Here is a 15,422-nt window from a genome sequence, read left to right on the forward strand (position 1 = left end):
GACATGATATGCATGTACGTGTAAGTGGATATTGGTTGTTAAGTAAAGGATAATCATGCTACAATCCATAGACCCAGAGAGGCCCAGGGGGACACCTAGATTTCCCTGCAAAGCAGAAACAATATGTGGGTGGATGTAGACACGGAAACAAGAGGGATCAGGTTAGGGAGGGAGAGAGATGGCTGGAACTGGCGGGCATTTGGGGGACGATGTGAAGGGTCCCTGGGACTTTTTTTTATTTAACTTTATTTTATGTGCATTGGTGTGAAGTTGTCAGATCCCCTGGAACTGGATCTTCAGACAGTTGTGAGCTGCCATGTGGGTGCTGGGAATTGAACCTGGGTCCTCTGGAAGAGCAGTCAGTGCTCTTAACCGCTGAGCCATGTCTCCAGCCCCTCCCTGGGACATGATAGCCAGCATATTTAGTTGAAATGGTGAGCCCCAGGTTCAGTGAGAGACCCTGTCTCAAAAAATAAGGTGCAGAGTGACTGAGGACAACACCCAACATTAACCTCTGGTATGCATAGACATACATACACTTACTACACAATACATAAAATCAGTACTGCTTTGGAAGCGAGGGCTACAGACTGTCCAGTCTTGTGCAGTGTTACTATGGAGACTGGAACTGTGGTGTAGATGTGCTATTAGCACACAGTGAGTGTCAGACATCCTTCCATGGGAGAATGACTCTTAGCACACAGTGAATGTCAGACATCCTTCCATGGGAGAATGACTCTTAGCACACAGTGAGTGTCAGACATCCTCCTATGGGGAAGGACTATTAGCACACAGTGAGTGTCAGACATCCTCCTATGGGGAAGGACTATTAGCACACAGTGAGTGTCAGACATCCTCCTATGGGGAAGGACTATTAGCACACAGTGAGTGTCAGACATCCTTCCATGGGGAAGGACTCTTAGCACACAGTGAGTGTCAGACATCCTCCTATGGGGAAGGACTATTAGCACACAGTGAGTGTCAGACATCCTCCTATGGGGAAGGACTCTTAGCACACAGTGAGTGTCAGACATCCTTCCATGGGGAAGGACTCTTAGCACACAGTGAGTGTCAGACATCCTCCTATGGGGAAGGACTATTAGCACACAGTGAGTGTCAGACATCCTTCTATGGGGAAGGACTATTAGCACACAGTGAGTGTCAGACATCCTCCTATGGGGAAGGACTATTAGCACGCAGTGAGTGTCAGACATCCTTCTATGGGGAAGGACTATTAGCACACAGTGAGTGTCAGACATCCTTCTATGGGGAAGGACTCTTAGCACACAGTGAGTGTCAGACATCCTCCTATGGGGAAGGACTCTTAGCACACAGTGAGTGTCAGACATCCTTCTATGGGGAAGGACTATTAGCACACAGTGAGTGTCAGACATCCTCCTATGGGGAAGGACTATTAGCACACAGTGAGTGTCAGACATCCTTCCATGGGGAAGGACTCTTAGCACACAGTGAGTGTCAGACATCCTCCTATGGGGAAGGACTATTAGCACACAGTGAGTGTCAGACATCCTCCTATGGGGAAGGACTCTTAGCACACAGTGAGTGTCAGACATCCTCCTATGGGAAAGGACTATTAGCACACAGTGAGTGTCAGACATCCTTCCATGGGGAAGGACTCTTAGCACACAGTGAGTGTCAGACATCCTCCTATGGGAAAGGACTATTAGCACACAGTGAGTGTCAGACATCCTCCTATGGGGAAGGACTATTAGCACACAGTGAGTGTCAGACATCCTCCTATGGGGAAGGACTATTAGCACACAGTGAGTGTCAGACATCCTTCCATGGGGAAGGACTCTTAGCACACAGTGAGTGTCAGACATCCTCCTATGGGGAAGGACTCTTAGCACACAGTGAGTGTCAGACATCCTCCTATGGGGAAGGACTATTAGCACACAGTGAGTGTCAGACATCCTTCCATGGGGAAGGACTATTAGCACACAGTGAGTGTCAGACATCCTTCCATGGGGAAGGACTCTTAGCACACAGTGAGTGTCAGACATCCTTCTATGGGGAAGGACTCTTAGCACACAGTGAGTGTCAGACATCCTTCCATGGGGAAGGACTATTAGCACACAGTGAGTGTCAGACATCCTTCTATGGGAGAAGGACTATGTAGCACTTCGATAATTTTCTCTTGGCACTGCTGGTGATGGTGAGGTTCTCTTTTAGAAGTTTTCATAAACAATAGTATTTAAGTGAAACCGCAGTGTTGCTACTTGAATACTACAAGATACCCACACCACATACACACAGGATAACAAACAGAACATGGATTTATGCTGTGAAAATACCACACACTTTGCGTCCCCAGGGCCGAGTGATGCCTCATTAGATAAAGACATTCGCCACTAAACTTGCAGACCTGAGTTCTATCCTCAGGTCCAGGATTCACGGGTGAGAACACACAAACCTCCACACTTGCGCCAATGCGCATGCTTGCCTATGCAGATACACAACTATAAAAGGAAAACCTTAACTTCACACATACAAGAACACGCCTTCTAATTTGGGACCAGAGTTGTTTTTTATTGTGAGTCCTCAAATATATGTTAAAGTCCTTGTGTGAAAATTTTTTACACTAAATGATTACAAGTTGAGATCATCAGGGTGGCCTGTCATATAATCGCAATGAGATGTTGGAGAGAAACGTCCCTCCATCGTCATAATGGGTCACCTGTTCCCCTGAGTTTTCCAAATGTCTGGGAAGTGTCTTGGCTTGGGACGTGTACAGTTCTGTAACTGTCACTGGCCTGGCAGAAACGAATAGTCTAAGGAGATACTGTTTTCCTCAGTCTGACCATCCGATTACTGTCATAACCCAAGAAACCAGAATTATCCATTCAGGAATCTCATGTTGGGAGAAAGAAGATGCTGGAGAGCAGTCAGGACTCAGGATTGTGATACAGGAAGTGGCCTACAAACTGTGCTCTAGTTAGTGGCGGTGCCGTGGCTATAGTAGGTTGGAGTGGGGAAACTCGCCTCTCAGATCTCACAGTGCTGGCCACTCGTCAACAGCCTCGCTGAAGACAACTTCCGACAGTAGGAGGTCAGTGGTGGATGGGACCCACCTTGCCCAAGTCTGCTTAGATGTGCATATCCCTGGCCTATTTCAATTTAATCTCATTTCAGGTCCCTGAAGGGGGTCTGGAGTGGGTTGCTGACTTCTTGGGATACAGGCTGTGACCCTAAGTTAAGAAAAAGAACCATGCCCCCCAAGCCCAGATCCTCCTAGACCTGGAAGCAGCTTTATAGACTTCTGCACAACTGCAACCATATTCCAACCACCACCTTCCTCTTCCAAAAGATTGTTGACTACTGTCCATACTGCATATATCAGTCAGTATCCTGTGACTCCCCCGACCCCAGCATGTCAAGATTCCTGGTATACCCTCAACTGCACTCCTAGACGCTACAGTGAGAGCAAAGGAGGAAATGATATACGATTTTCTTCACCGCTGCACTTTGTTGCCTCCTTGTTTGAGCGTATTTTATAAAATCTTTTCTTCTAAGAACGGACTTCATTTTGTTCCTGCGTGGCATTTCTGAGGAGAGGGCATCATCATCTAGAACGAATCCTTGATGTAAGCTGAGCTCTTGCTCACTCTCTCCACAGTTTAATCGCTGTACTTGCTCCACGTTGTTTCATAGCTTTTTTGTTTTGTTTTCTGTTGTTCAAAACAGAGTTTCTCTGTAGCTTTGGAGCCTGTACTGTGGACCAGGCTGGCCTCGAACTCACAGAGATCCGCCTGCCTCTGCCTTCTGCGTGCTGGGATTAAAGCATGTACCCCCACCACCCAGCCATAGCTTTTCTTTAAATATTGTATACCACATATTTCAGGGATGTGTCCCTCTCGTTCAGGAGCGTGTTATGGTGTACATGTGGAGGAGTCTGTTAGGTTGGGTCTCTCCTTCCACCCTTATGTGGGCTCTAGGGTCAGACTCCACTCGTCAGCCTCGTCCGTAAGCATTTGGCCCCCAGATCCATCGCACTAGCATCTAAAGATGTCTCGGTTTGAAAATACAGTTTCACCAGAGGTCAAATGGACAGATGGTGGAAAGATATGGAATGTGATTTCTGTGGAATCGAGAGCGTGGGTAGCTCATGTTTGGATCCTCCATTGAGATCACACCCTCGTCTGAGCTTTTGGGTGGAGTTTTGGTATTTTGTGGAACTCCCAGACAGCTGGAGAATGGACTAATGATCAGAGAGCAGGACAAGCATTTAGACTTTTCCGCATAGCCACCGCCTTTCCCAGCAAGTGCACATCTTTTGCTCCTGCACACTGGATACAGGTAAAATGATGTGTTTATTTAACTTGGAGGTCTGTGTTTCACTAGATTTGGACATTTCCCACCAGGCCTTTTATATGTGGGGAAACAAGCAGAGTATTAAAATTACAAATGAAGCTTGATAATTCGTTTCTACTTCCCTGATACATTATAAAACAGAAAGTGCCCTTAAAACTAACAAGACCCGCCGCAGGGGTAGCACACGCCTTTAATCTCAGCACTCGGGATGCAGGGGCAGGTGGATCTCTGTGCGTTTGAGGACAGCCTGGTCTACAGAGCGAGTGCCGGGACAGGCTCCAAAGCTACAGAGAAACCCTGTCTTGAAAAACCAAACCAAACAAACAAACCTAACAAGACCCATTGTTTAATTTCCATTTTTTTCAAAAAGAATTGTGATACTGTTCAGTTGGCTTGCTGGCAGTAATAGCCCTAGCATGCATTTTGACAATAGTGTGGCAACCATCTTCTGTGCTCCATATGAAGTCACCAGCAAAAACATAGAGAACTCCAAAACCCTGTTGTTAGGAATATTTTCCTAATGCGAGCTCTCTGCCAACGCAAATTTCCAATCAAGCCAAATCAAAACAAACCAAATTAAGAAATATTCAGGTTTAATGGGAGTCCTACGAGAGAAAACCGGAGGCCACGAACGCAACCACTGGGAGGAAGGAAAAGAGACCACGTGTTCCTCTTTGGGGAGTTCATTTAAATACTTTATGGGAGTGGTCCTGACACCCCCCACCTCCAGGGTGTTCTGGCCTACTGGGATTTGGAGTCCAGACCAATATAACTCTCAGGCCTGGGGGCTGGGATAGATGCGAGGGGCTGGGGCCTACACTCCCAACTTAACACCTGTCTGACTCAAGAGTCTTAAAGAAGCCTGTGAACACAACCAAACACAGAGTATGCACCCTCTCTGAGAGTGCTGGAGACAGCAGTCCAGGACCTGAATACACCTGAGCAGCATCAGGACCTCCAGGGCACTTACCAAAGCACGAGTGAAATCAGAACCATTATCCCTGTGTTGATGGTAGAGTGAGATCTATTCAGATCACACCCTTGTCCACCACCAGTAAACTAAAGATCAGTAGCATCAGTCAGTCAGGTGACTGCCTTTCCTCACCAGTACCATCAGGAACTGAAGACCTCCATCTAACTATGACAGTATGGCCACTTGTGCAGTATCCAAGTAGCCAAGGGGGTTCCACATATAAAGGCCTGTAGCATGGCTCTAGCAAACCTTGGCCAGTTCATATTGTTGGACCCTGAAGTCCAACAACCAGGAGGAGTCGCCCCAAGAGACCATCTCTCACACCACAGTTGATGTAAAAGCATGAGAATTTTATTAATTCTGTCATGACAGGGTCTTTCAGCATTTGAGAGGCCAGAAAGACTGGCTGGTACAGGCTACTTTTAAAGCAAAAAGCCACAGAAACAATGAGGGAGTCTGGGCGTTGTTCTTTAACTATTATGAGTGGCTTATTCAAAAGGGCTATTACCAATAATTGGCTGGAGAGCGGTTGCCAGATCAGATGAGGTAAGAGAAAATATCTGAGAATTACTTTGCCCCTTTCCAAAGGGACTGGGTCAAAACATCTGTGGACATCTGTGGGTTATCTTGTCCCAGTTTCAGGAACGGAGCTCTATTTGGAGAACACTCACAAGGACTCAGGGAGATGGAAAGTTCACAACATTTTAGTACGTGCATGTGTAGTTGTTAGATCTTTGGTTCCCAGGGGAGGGGGGCACTACTGCTGAGAGGCCTCCTCTTAAAGTTCTACATCAGCTCTTATTCAACCCCAGCAAGAGAGCTACATAGATGGTTACAACATTATCATCTCTGTTAGAGTCAACATGGCATGACCAGAAAGGGCTTTGTGCTTGCAGTCTCCTCGGAGCTATGAAGAGCCTTTTAAAAACATGACCACAGTTCACTTTCCAGCTTCGGCTGGTCACTCAAAAGAGTATGAACTGAAGTTGACCACCAATTACATAGACTTTTATTCCATTAAGTAACACACATGTGGATGTAGCATCAAGATGCCTGCAAAGGAACATTTTCTAACTTTGTTTAATCTTCCCGAGGCTGTGACCCTTTAATACAGCTCCTCCTGTTGTGGTGATCCCCTACTATAAAATTTTGTTGCCATTTCATAACTGTTATGAAATGTTATGTTTGCTACTGTTACGAATCATAATGTAAATATCAGATTGCAGGATGTACGATATGCGACACCAAAGGGGTCACAACCCACAGGTTGAGAACCACTGGTTTAGACTGAAGTAAAAAGTCTGGCTTGACTTAGTGATGTAATGTGATCGTCCAGTGGAATGGGTAAAAAGCGTATTTATTTTCTTTTTTTGAGAAATTTTCAGGGAAGTGATGAAACCCTTATGAAGGGATCTCCAGCTCATCCTTGCCTGCAGTGTTCAGGATCACGTATCATTATTTGGAGTACAATAAAAGCACAGACACCCACGCAGTATTGTGGTAGCCAAGGGTATAGCACACAGAGAATCCTTGCCCTGGCTCCAGCAAAGTTGTGATTCTATCAGGTAAAGGTGTGGGTCACGTGATGAGAAGTGTAAGAAATGGGTGAAACGAGATGGGCGTTTGTAGGTCAGACGAAATGACAGACGGTTTTCTCAATGGGAGTAAAGTTAGGTTCAAACTGAACAGCAAGAGTGGTGCTCTCGTGTTTTATTGCTGCTGTATTTTATTATCTCTCATATTGCTGCTGTATTGTATTATCTCTCATAAGCCTCTTCTGTTGGTGTGAATGTGGAACTGCCAGACTGGTGAAGTACCATTTGGAAAGATGCTTGAAGAAACTGCAGCTTTAAAAACAACCAAGAGCACTGGAACGTGGCTCAGAGGTGAAGAGCACTCGTTCCTCTTAAGAGGACCTGGTTAGGTTCCCAGCACCCATATGTTGGCAACAACTCCAAAGTCAGGGGATCCAGCACCCTCTTCTGGCCTTCGTGGGTATCAAGCATGCATATGGTAGTATCCAAACACATACACACTGGCAAAGCACTAGTACATACAAAATAAAAAATAAATCTTTAAAAATATCTGGAAATACAAGGAGCTACTAATAAAACCAAATTCTGGAAACACCCACCCCCTTTGTTGAGCTGAGACCTCATGGAATCCTAACCAGAGTCTCAACCAGAGCTCTTGGTAGGAACCCACAGAACCCACCTGTCTATTAACCACCCCACGCACCCCTGGGCTCCAAACCCGCATGAAGCCCGTCCTGGAACCACAGAGTGGATCCTAGACTGATAGTTAAACATTCTCCATTTGGGTCCACAGACAGCCATGCAGGGGTGATTGTAACCACTGCTGCTCAAATGGAAAGGTATCATAGCACCTGGAAGCCAAGGAATACCACTACATCATATAGCATAGCAAACCTCACATGAGATTTATCGGGAGGAAAGATACCAGGAGGGTGGCCACCTCTCCTTGAGCAAGAAACACCAGCAAACTGAACAGGACAGAGAGCTTTCATAGAGCTTTTAGTAAAGGGGCAGAACTATTCAGGGTGGAGTTTTTCAGGGTGGAGACTGGTGGGATTTTGTGTCCAGAGATTGGGCTTTTTACTCTGTAGGGTGGGGTCAGGGTCCAGCAGTTAGGGCAGTTAGAGTGTTCTGTGGGTGGAACCCTGCAGTTAGGGGTTCTCGGGGGAGGGGCCTGGCCACTCATGTGGCCCAAGGGGCTTACGTTCCCCCCTTTTATGTTTATTATTGATAAACAACCAGGCCATGGGGAAGAGGGTGATGATATCATTAGACCACTTCCTGTTGAATCAGGACATTAAGGTTCTTTGGGGCCGTCTTGATCTCCATCATCAGGATGGAACCAGGGGCTGCAGGTCTCTGGCTTTGTAGCTAGGAAGTAGTAATTCTGTAGTGGTAACTGGTTAAAAGGCTGGCTAGAAATCTCTTAGATCTGTTGTTGAAGAAATCTAGACAAGAAGTTTATAAGGCAGGGAGCAACCAGTAGGACTATTCTTATCTATGTTATAAGAGTTAATAAGAAGCCTGAGTTAATGGGCCAATCGGTTTGATTAATGTAGACCTCTGTGATTTCTTTGGGACTTAATGACTGCAGGAACCGGGTAGGACAGAAACCCTGACAACACATAGTGGAGCCCTGAAGGGTGCTGCAGGGGGTATGCCCCTGTGGTGGGCAGCCCAAAAGGCATACAAGATTCTTAAAAGGTCAGAGATAAAAGACTTATGTCTGCTGAAGCTAAGGAGAGAGTGTGGGTATTGAGCCTGGGTGATATATTTGGTGGGGTTTTATGAGACTGGTAAAGCTGTCCCCCAACCCTGACAATAGGGGAGCAAGAAGATGTAGGTCTGTAAATCTCTGTCAGGACTAAAATAGGTGGTCCGAGTGTCCAGAAGGAGGGAGACAGATCACCCTGATACTGTGATGTCTGCTCCCAGTGGGAGGTGGCAGTGTTTGGGCAAAGGGAACCCAGCCCCTCAGCCATCCATGGCCAGATCTAGGAGGTCAGCTGAAGGGCCACCTGGGCTTGATGTCCCCATACCATGAGGGACATGGGCACAGTCAACATCCTAATGTCTTTCTTGATGGCACCTTGGACATAGTCTGGGTGGTATATGAGGAATCAGACAGGCCCAGGCCCAGAGAACCTTCTGACCGCATTTGAAACAGAGACCCAGAGGTTTAAGGCTTTGGGAGGCCAGGGAGCCTGGGCAGTTGCTATGGCCACTCAAAAGGTCTTCACTAGCATCAGGTATTTTTGGTTTTGGCTTTCTCATCTCTCCCATGGTACACCTTAAAGGCCCTTGCAAGTTACAAACTGATCCCTACCACTGGGGTACTGTAATTTCATTCAGGGTCCTGGTCAGGGACTGCCTCAGCCCTGACTGGGTGGGCAGCCTATAGCTAATAAAGGAGAAAGAGAAACCAGAGAGGCTGGACAGGAAGAGAAGGAACTGTGGGCTGAGGCTTGTTAGTGTAATCAAAAATAGTGGAAGAAGCCAGGTGGACAGTGGTGGCGCAAGCAGAGGCAGGCAGATCTATGAGTTCAAGGTCAGCCTGATCTACAAGAGCGAGTTCTAGGACAGCCAGGGACATTTTAAAAAAAAGAATCATATTGTTTGGACCTCACAGCTAGGAGGAATTGTTTTCCCTTGGATGGCTTATGTCATGTGGTCACTTTTATCAAGATTGGAGTGAGGTCACATGGCAATGTCCACCCTTTCCAACCCTACTGAAGATGGCTGTCAGTCACAAAGCTGGCTCCATTCCAGTGAGGGAGCAGCAGCTAAGGTGGCAGCAACCCATACATTTCCTTTAAGTTTATCTTTGTATAGATTTGTAACTCCCATTCCTTGTGTTCTGTGCTTCTGCTGCAGATTTTACAGGGTTTTAATCAGACCCAGTATGCTTACAAATCTTGAGATACAGAAAGTTTCACAATAGTTTTTCAAATCTTGAGATAAAATTTATACCTTAGCAAAATTTTCAGAGTTAAAGAAAAACCAAAAAGGTACGAGAGGCAATAATCCCTATTGGCAACAGTCCGTTCGTTTGTTTCGTTTTGCTCTCCTTTCTCTGTCACACAGCAGGTGGCTTGCCTGATATGGGACTGAGATTTTGGAAGAGACCTTTTAACAAGCATTCCTGGGTCTACAGGATGCGGTGCCATTCCCTAACTAAAGCCAGATTTAATTCAAGCGGGACAGCACAAAACAGCAGTATAATGCCACTCATACTTAAAAGATACCTGGGTCCCTGTAAAATTGAGGGCAAAGAAGGCTTAGAGCTAGGACATTTTTGAGTCTTGGCTATAGACAAAGAATGCTGCAGGAGGGTGGGGGCTGAGAGATGCCCCAGCCCCTGAGAGCTGAGAGATGCACCAGCCCCTGAAGAGTGTGTGCAGGGTTGTGCAGGGTGTGTGCAGAGTGTGTATAGGGTGTGTGCAGGGTGTGTATAGGGTGTGTGCAGGGTGTGTATAGGGTGTGTGCAGAGTGTGTATAGGGTGTGTGCAGGGTGTGTGCAGAGTGTGTATAGGGTGTGTGCAGGGTGTGTGCAGAGTGTGTATAGGGTGTGTGCAGGGTGTGTGCAGAGTGTGTATAGGGTGTGTGCAGGGTGTGTGCAGGGTGTGTGCAGAGTGTGTATAGGGTGTGTGCGGGGTGTGTGCAGGGTGTGTGCAGAGTGTGTATAGGGTGTGTGCGGGGTGTGTGCGGGGTGTGTGCAGGGTGTGTATAGGGTGTGTGCGGGGTGTGTGCAGAGTGTGTATAGGGTGTGTGCGGGTGTGTGCATGTTGCAGCTGGCCTACCCCTTCTACTCCTCTGCTTTCTCCCCATCTTGCTAGGTCTTACTCCTAGCTCCTACTTTGCAACAAACTTACTGATCCATCTATGGTAACTTAAAAGACTGGACATTTACATAGTGTGTGTTGGGGGGAAACTAGACAAAGACAAATAGGGCTTGGAGCAGAGAAATGGGGAATCTCTTTGTGTTTCCCCATCACTCACAATATTTGTAAAGGTTCAGAGGGGTGTTAGGATCTGAGCTGCCATTAGCTGGCACTTTGGATTGATTATCTAAGGGGTACTGAAGCCAAATTTGATTGCAAAAGTGAATAAATTTAGATCCCTTCAGAGAGGCTGGAAGTTTTCTAAGAGGTGTCCCAAGGGGGAATGAGCAAGTATGGAAGATATATTCCCATGGATGAGAGAAAAGGAAATCGTCACTGCAGCCTGTAGCTGTGGGCATCCCCAGGACTCAAAGGACCAAATGAGAACCAAGCTATTCAGTGGGTCATCACCATACTCAACAGGAATCAGGGGCTTAGCCTGGCTAAGCCAGGGGAGAGACTTAGTGCCTGGTACCAGGGCTTCCATAGATGCAAGACAGTGAGAAAAATTTGAGTTCTAGAGGGAAACTTTTATTCACAGGAAAGAGACTGGGAATTGGGTCACAAAATCCATGAGTTCCTAAAGTAGCTTTGGGATAATAGTCAGCTCCAGGGGCAATGTGGAGAAAGAGAACAGGAGGGGGCGCCTGGTTTGGCCTAAAGAAACTGCAGGATTGCAGCTCCAGGGGTGGGGGATGGGGATAGGTGAAGAGGGCCAGCCACAGCCTTAAAGACTGGGCTGGGGTTACCTCTGCCTCCAAGGGTACCAGAGGGGTGCTGGACACTTAACAAACAGTCACTTCCTCAGACTCAGGGAAACATTTACACAACCAAAGGGGAAACTTACTTAATTGCTGCTGGTGAATAGGGTTCTGAGTGATCAGTGAGCCAGAAGGTGAGTCTGATACGGGTGGACTGGAGATGAGGGATGGGGTCTTAGTGCAGCTTTAGAGTATGAGGGCATTGGCACCAAATGTAACCATTGTAGCTCAGATGGAAAGGTATCCTGGCAGCTGGAAGCCAAGGGATACCACAAAGTCACACCACACAACAAACTTCACACAAGCAATTTATTGGGAGAGAAAGAAAACAGGAGGGTAGCTGCCTCTGCTTGAACAAGAAATAGCAGCAAACTGAGCAGGATACAGGACTTATATAGAGTTTCTTAGGAAGGGGGTGGAACTTTTCAGGATAGAGATTGGTGGGATTTCATGTCCAGAGACTGGGCTTTTTACTCTGTAGGGTGGGGTCAGGGTCCAGCAGTTAGGGCAGTTAGAGTATTCTGTGGGTGGAACCTGGCAGTTGGAGGTCCCTGGGGGAGGGGCCTGGCCACTCATGCGGCTCAAGGGGCTTCTAGTAATAACAACAATTATCCAGAGTTCTAACAGAGGCATGGCCAGATATCCATGCCAATAAATTTCACTAATGACCCACCAGCAGCTAGATCCCATCACAAAACCACAAACAACACAAATGACCGATATGTCTTTTCCAGAAACTAGCACCTTTGATGCTACATTCCCTGAGAAAACAACTTAGCTGCTGCACCATAAACCAGTGACTCAAAAGGGGAATTATAAATATGCCCGAGGAATTCAATGAGGGTATTCAATGAAGACTGCAAAAAGACAATCAAAATAATTAAAACCAGTCAGGATGTGAAAGTAGTTTAACAAAGAATTAGAATCTCTGCAGAAAAACTAAGCAATTAAAATGAGAAATGAAAATCTCAGAAAGCTAAACAAAACTCCCAAAGGAAAGCCTTCAACAGATTGGGTCAAGTGGAAGAGAGGACTGCAGGCCTTGACAGCAGGGGAGATGAACTAGAGCACTGATTTTATAGTAAAACTATAGTGCTATAGTCAAATGGGCATTCTGTTGGACAGAAACAGATACATTGATCAAAGGAATAGAACTGAAGACCGGACATGTGCGCATACACTTACAGACACCTGATATTTGACAAAGAGGTCAAAATGTCACACTGGAGAAAAGACCACATCTTCAACGAACAGCACTGGTGGAACTGGACGGCTGCATGGAGAGGACTGAAACTCGATTCTTGTCTCTCACACTGAACAAAACCTCAACAGAAGCCCTGACACCCTGAATCAAACAGATTCTCAGAAGAGAAAACATTTGAATATAGGAAAGTGGTTCCTAAACAGGACCCCAATAGGACAGACATTCAGACCAAGTGGGGCCACGTGAAACAGAAAGATTTCTGTAGAGAAGGACACTATCATTCAAGTGCACCGGCTGGCTACAGAACGGGAAAAATCTTAACCAGCTCTACATCTGACATAAAGTAGGTATTTAGAATATACAAAGAGCTCAAAAAACTAAATATGCAACCACATTTAAAAATGGGGCCTGGAACTAAATAGTGTCAAAATATGAAACACAAATGAATGAGAAATATTCTTTAAAATGTTCACTATCCTTAGCCATCAGGAAAATGCAAATTTAAACTTTGAGAGTTCATCTCACCTGGTCAGAATGGCCATGACCAAAAACAATTTAAATGACAGCAGACACTGAGGAGTATGTGGGGAAAAGAGGTTTCTTCCTCACGGCTGACTGAAGTAGAGACTAGTGCAGCCATGGAGGAAAGCAGCATAAAGATTCCCCAATAACTGAAGCTAGTTACCACACATTCTAGCTACCACTCTTGGACATATATTTGAAGGATTCTATATATCATTATAGAGATACCAGGTCATCCATGTCCATTGCTGCTCTGTTCACAATAGCCAGATGTCCATCTACTGATGAGTGGATAACAAAAAATATGGTACACTAATAGAATATTATTTAGCTGTTAAGAAAAACTTAATTATTAAATCCATAGGTATATGGATAGAACTGGAAACAATCATCTTGAGGAAGATAAACACTGCATGTTCTATCATAAGTTAGCTTTTATAGAAGAAGGAGGAGGAGGAGGAGGAAGAAATGTGTGTTTCATTTGAAATACCTGTAGAAGTGAAGCAGATGTACGGTGTCATGGGGAGGAGGGGAAAGGGAGCTAGAATGTAGCACTGTGGGGGAACAGTGGACCATGGAGGATTACAGCGGGTGGAGGACGAGAGGCCAAGGCAGTGTAGGAAACGTGGGAAGGGACAGCTAACACTAAAACCTTTTGAAAAAGCCACGCTGTAGAAGCTTCCTAAAATACACAGAGACATGCACACAGACAGACAAATGTGCGTGTGCATGCCCACACACGATTTAAATTCAGTTACCCTGTATGTAATAGGGGGCCATATCCCACATGCTACCCAATAAAAGCCCCACTACTTATATGCATTTTTTTCTCTTTTTATTCTTTGGAGGCTTGCCACCCAGCTCCCAAATCATCACAGGGAGACTTATTCTTTCTTATGAATGCCTGGCCTTGGCTTGGCTTATTTCTAGCCAGCTTTTCTTAAAGTATCCTGTCTACCTTTTGCCTCTGGGATTTTTACCTTTCTCTATTTCTGTATATCTTTTCTTTCCTTCTTATTCCACATCCGGCTGGGTTGCTGGCCCCTGGCATCCTCTTCTCCTCTCACTCCTTCTCTTTTTCTCCTTCTATTTATACTCTCTGCCTGACAGCCCCACCTATCCTTTTTCCTGCCTCGCTATTTATTATACCAATCAGGCGTTTTAAACAGAAAAAGGAACAACACTTCACAGAGGTAAACAAATTCAACATAAAAGAATGCAACACATTTTGCATCATTAAACCAATGTTCCACAACATAATCAGACATAACACATTTTAAATTATTACTTCGTGATTCCTGCATATTTGGAATCATCAGTAGGAACTTATATCAGTTTTAACCCATTTACCCAGAGATTGATATTTGGTTAAAAAAAAAAACAACAGAATTTCATAGAACAGTGAGAAATTATAGTAGAAGTTACTGCCGCTTGAACTGGTGGCTTGGTCCATACAAGGAGGGCCTGAGCATTAAGGGAGAGAACCGGGGTTTTGCTCAATCACAGATGGAGTCAGGGCAAAGGTTGGAATGCAGAGTAAGCACGGCCATCCCAGGGTGGCCAATGCCCTTGAGTGGAGGGCTGAAGGCAGTCTGGATAAAGTTCGCACCCTGTGAAATCAAAGTCCTGAGAATGAAACCTTAAAGAAGTCAAGCTGTAGGCAGCAATGGCCAGAGACAAAAGCGGGAATCAGGGTCAGCACTAGTGGTCCCAGCTGGGTTGGCAGCACCGAAGGAAGAAGATGAGAAGCCCAAGCAGGGGCCAGGGGCACCAAGCGGCCATTAATTGTCCTGTGAGTCACAGAGTGAGGAGCACTGCTGATGCCCTGTGGGGAAGGCATGTCTTTAAGTCTCTCTGAACTGTGCGTGCCAGCAAGTGCTCTGTTTGTTCCAGTCCCACCCCCTCCCTGTGCCTAACTACTTCATCCTGTGGCCCTGTGCTCCCTGCAAATGTGCCAAGGCAGGAGCCTTTCTTATTGTCAGGCTGTGTGCTGTGTGGAGAGCCTTAAAGGCCGGGCAGGTCTTGATGGACGAGTCTCCCTGATCAGCAGTGAGAACTCACCTTACTAACATGAGCCATAGTCCTAGGGCTCTGAGGACTGTCCTGTCCTGGGGTCTTCGGGCTATGGCACTTCATGTGAGGTGGCTTGCTAGCTGTGGTGGTCCAGCACCAAGCAGATGACACCAGCCAAGGCAGATGAATTACAGACAGTGA

The sequence above is a fragment of the Microtus pennsylvanicus genome, chromosome 3 (assembly GCF_037038515.1).
Source record: "Microtus pennsylvanicus isolate mMicPen1 chromosome 3, mMicPen1.hap1, whole genome shotgun sequence".
Taxonomy (NCBI): domain Eukaryota; kingdom Metazoa; phylum Chordata; class Mammalia; order Rodentia; family Cricetidae; genus Microtus; species Microtus pennsylvanicus.